Below are 5,000 nucleotides of genomic sequence, written 5' to 3'. Positions count from 1 at the left end.
ACTATTCAGAGCTTGTAAAGTCTGTTTGTAATTTGCATTGTCTATGAAGTGTTTTTCGGACATGTTTGCTTGTGGATCCCGATTGAGGCGTTCTCTTTAACCCGTTCTCTCTTTTGTTGGTCCTAAGGGACAATGGGAGGCTTCGGGGAGGCTGACCTTTGCGGACGGACGCGCGAGGGTGCCGCACGCCTTAGGCAAAACCAGCTAAGGTCGTGACAATATGGTATCAGAGCGGGACAAGCACTCATAGAAACACTTGACATGCAAACGTGGGGGACCTAGCGGGGCTGCGTTGAGGGCAGTCAGCACACGCGCGACCGTTTGAGGGAAAACGGGCATGGAGATGTAGGGAAAAGAGTCGCTCAGAGGAGCGGGCATCTGAGATTGGCATTCAGAGGAATGGCCAACCCTTCGCGCAAGAGGCACCACGAGAACAGGCAAGCTTGGAAGAATTTGGAGCGCACAAAGGTTGGGATGGCTGAGTTTGAGCTACGGCTCAACGTTGACAACTTTACTTGATGGTGCTCAAGGCAAGCGAGGCGCTTGGCAAAGGACGAGACCATGCAAAGTGGAATGAGTTGCTCAGCGACCGAAAGAGTTGTGCAAAGCTCACAGAGGTGAGGGGAATTGCTAACTCGAAGAATTCGGTACTCATGCATGGGCTTGTATGCGGACGATGGATTGTTCGTGGCCATCCCAAGGCGGTCGAGACTCGGCGCCATGGAGCATTGAAACTTTCTCTTCGACATGCGAAGGATACGTCCGGAGGAGGCTGAAGTGTGCAACGAGTTCAGCATGTTGCTAGGCCTTGAGGGGTGCAGCGGTGGCTGTATTGACGTGGAGGCGCAATCTAGTAAGTGCGTTTGCAAGAGGCAGAACAATGCACAGTTTGTTCAGCAGATCGGAGTAGTCCAAGGGGATGGTGGTCTCCGAAACGAAGAGAGATGTTGCTCCAACGGGACAGTTATCCAGGAGGGATAAGTCTCAGCTCTCCAGAGGGAGAATCATGTGAGACGGACTTCACATGTTGAGGAGGAGTACCTCACAAACAACAACTCCACGAAGCTCGATGGACTGAGCAAGCAGCGAGGAGTCGTCGCATGATCTCGCTTGAGAGAATGCATTGGTGGATGCATTGCGAGATCAAGTGGGGGAGCGACCCAAAGCAACTCAAATGGAGGCACACTTGGAGTCGATATGGAGATCGGACTCAAGGGAGGGCTGACCCGTGGAATGGTGGGCGCGAGGGCCACCATCGACTCAATGCAAAAACGAGGAGCGGAGCAACTTGGGTGTAACTTGGCGAAGTACCCAAGCCGCATGAAGGGAGCCAGCATAGAAGTTGGAACATGGAGCAGAGGCACAGCGCTTTCCCTAGACAGAGGTCAAGGACATGAACTCTTGCAGAGGCAGGAGTAGAATCATGCTGTTCCTTGGGTCCTTCATTCTGACAGAGCGGACTCATCTTGCATGGTGCCAAAGACGAAGGGAGCTTCGGGGCACATGCACCTTATCTCGGAGGAGCATTCGATGGAGGAACTAAGGCGACTCAATTTGCGGAGGCGAAGTTGGGTACAGAAGGCCTTAGCACGGGGCAAGAGGACGCAGAGGCGGGTACTCTTGAAGAATATGCCACAGTGTTGCCATTCAAGTTGCTATGAAGGAAGCAGTGCGCAGCGGAGATTGTGCTGGTAGGGGCAGAGGCCCAGGATCCAGGCAATGGTGCACAAATTACAGCGAAGTCGGTGGACTTCGGGAGCTACTAGGCGACGGACTGTCCTAGAGCGGTGCTTCATCTAGGTGTGACCCAAGAGTGGGTGGATGAAGGTCGATTGCCAAAGGAGCGAACAAAATCGAAGGTGGAGGAGACCCTGCGATGTATTGGCAGAGGCCACACATGGAGGGTTCACAATTCGAGTTTATTCCACAAGGATCAGAATGCAATGGAGATGTCACCAGGAGGCGACATGGTGCAGCGGATCGTGGTGGAACAGTTCGTGGCAATGCGACACACACGACATTGTCCCGTGAGGGATGAGATCATATGGAGGTATGATCGGGAGCTACTGGGAGCTCCGCTTTGGTGAACAACACGACGGCAAGAAGGGCTATGGATTCAAGGAGTGAAGGCCATGGTACCGCAGAGGCGGGTCTTCCGGGCGTGCACCGAATTTTGCATCGGATGAAAACCTTGGTCATCAGCATATGGGGGCTGGGTTCCACCAAGGGAAAAGTTCGAATGCAAGTACCAGTGAGTCCCATGAGAGGGACTTGATCATGCAGAGGTATGATCGAAGCAGCTGGAGAGTTGGACTGCTCCAGAGCTCATATTCGCTTAAGGGAGCCCGACAAGTCAGAGGACAAGGTCGAGTAAGCAAACGTTGCTACCAAGGAAGCTAAGGAGAACAGAATCGGTGCAAACCCGACAATGTGATGGCAAAGGCCATGCATGGGAGTTGCAGTCTGTCTTTCCATCGACCAAACAGACTGCTTGGAGAACACAGAGGTGTTGAAGCAGGAGGTCGAAAGGGGCGAGGAAGCGACGACGAGTCCAGAGGGACTTAGCTACCCAAAATCAAGCATCAGTTAGAATGGAGGTGGACTCAGAGGAGTGCCACGGAGACATCTCTACTGATTGTGAAGGAAAGGGATACAGAGGCGAGGCGACGGATAGTAGGGCCATGGGCATGGCAGCGCCATGGTACCGCAGAGGCGGGACTTCCGTGCAAGTCATTGATCCCTTGCTCTCACGGAGGGAGAGCGCTTGGTCGTGAAAGGGGCCGAGGAGGTGGAGCATGCAGAGGCAATCTCCAAGTACCGAGACAAGGCTGAAGGGCAGAGGCCAAGAAACTTCGTAAGACCGGTGTCAACAAGTTTCTCATCAAGATAGCCGTAAGTGAAGGACTTCGGGTCATGCAAGAGTGCACGACCAAGGAACGAAGCAGGCAGTACGCGGTGCTGTACCTTTGCTACTCAGTGGAGTAGGCGGCAGGGTTGATGGAGAAGACGGTACAATCCCAGAGGCGACCTCATCTATCAGAGAATTACTCCAAGTTGGGGTGAAAACTTCCTGCATTCCAGAAGTTCAATGGCATTGAGAAGGTGAATCACAGTAGCTAACTCAACGCAAGGAGTGCAAACACTTCAAGTGCTTCAGAAGTGTGAGCAAAGAGCAGGCGAAGGCCAGTAACCAGCTCGATGCATGAAGTACAACCTCGAGGAGGCGGGCGAAGTCAAGTAACCTTTGCCTTCTCAACTCTTAAGAGAATGGGCGAAACCGAGTACCCCAGTTCTCTTATCTATCTAGCAGAGGAGCTCTGCACAAGTTCAAAGACCCTTCGAAGATAATGGAAGACAATAGTTGTCAAAATCCTCACCAACGGTGATCAGTGCTACTGAGAGTAGATTGTCCGCTTCATTTCCCAACGAAATGCCAATCGAAAGCGGAAGTGATGCGAACCTACTTGGATGTGACAACTAACTGAAAGAAGAGTCAATGAGCAGATTTTGTGGAGGAAGGACCCAAAACTTCAGAAGTTTGCGAGGCGATGCTCGTTAAAGCTCCAACAAGCATCCACCCAGTTCAAGCAGCATGTGGAAATTTTGAGAAACTGGCGCAGTAAGAATGGTCTTTTCCTTCATTTGGTGGATCCGCAAGAATCGACAAGGATCAACACAACTCAGCCAACCCCACACCAGAGTCAGAGTCATTGGCGAGTTGAAGCAGCATGGCGGATCAAAGGTTCGACTACTCAGAAACAGCAGCGGAGAGCAGCTGGGAGCCAGGAGGCGCATTGCAGCTGGAGCGAAAGATTGAAGACTCAGCAAAGGCGAAGAGTTGCAGTGTTCACAAAGGCTTCGACGAGGACGTCGAAGGGATAAGTGGGGGAGAATGTAACGGACAAACTTCTAAACAAGATGTTGGATGTAATGCTTATGTCTGTCCGTTGTCTTTTGGCATGTTCATGCCTTGTACAGAATGTAAAGGGGCGGCCGAAGGCTTAATAGTCCCATTTTAGTTGGGTTGGTGGCCTCTTTAGGCTTGTAAATAAAGGTTGTGTCATGTGGACACGTTCGAGAGCTTTCGGTCTGTAATGGACCATTTTACCCTTTGTTGTGCCACTATTCAGAGCTTGTAAAGTCTGTTTGTAATTTGCATTGTCTATGAAGTGTTTTTCGGACATGTTTGCTTGTGGATCCCGATTGAGGCGTTCTCTTTAACCCGTTCTCTCTTTTGTTGGTCCTAAGGGACAATGGGAGGCTTCGGGGAGGCTGACCTTTGCGGACGGACGCGCGAGGGTGCCGCACGCCTTAGGCAAAACCAGCTAAGGTCGTGACAGCGCGGTGACCGTCGTGAGCGGAGCAAAATGTCAGCCATCTCAGCACCCTGGAACCCCCCGGGTGGCACAGGGCTGGATGGGGCTTTCGTATAGCAGGGACGGTGCTGCCTCTCGCTTCGCTCGCTGTTCGCCGCTCGCCGCTCGCTCGCGCAGCCAAAAATGGCCAGTTTTGGCCCGTTTTGGCCAGTTTTTGGCCTGTTTTTGCGTTGCGCGGTGACCATCTTGAGCGGAGCAAAATGTCAGCCATCTCAGCACCCTGGAACCCCCCGGGTGGCACAGGGCTGGATGGGGCTTTCGTATAGCAGGGACGGTGATGCCTCTCGCTTCGCTCGCTGTCCGCCGCTCGCTGCTCGCTCGCGCAGCCAAAAATGGCCAGTTTTGGCCCGTTTTTGGGCCGTTTTGGCCTGTTTTTGGGCTGTTCTTGCGTCGCGCGGTGACCGTCGTGAGCGGAGCAAAATGTCAGCCATCTCAGCACCCTGGAACCCCCCGGGTGGCACAGGGCTGGATGGGGCTTTCGTATAGCAGGGACGGTGCTGCCTCTCGCTTAGCTCGCTGTCCGCCGCTCGCCGCTCGCTCGCGCAGCCAAAAATGGCCAGTTTTGTCCCGTTTTTGGGCCGTTTTGGCCTGTTTTTGGGCTGTTCTTGCGTCGCGCGGTGACCG

This window comes from Musa acuminata, unplaced genomic scaffold (assembly GCF_036884655.1).
Source record: "Musa acuminata AAA Group cultivar baxijiao unplaced genomic scaffold, Cavendish_Baxijiao_AAA HiC_scaffold_1136, whole genome shotgun sequence".
In the NCBI taxonomy this organism is placed as follows: domain Eukaryota; kingdom Viridiplantae; phylum Streptophyta; class Magnoliopsida; order Zingiberales; family Musaceae; genus Musa; species Musa acuminata.
This window is presented reverse-complemented; position numbering follows the sequence as displayed.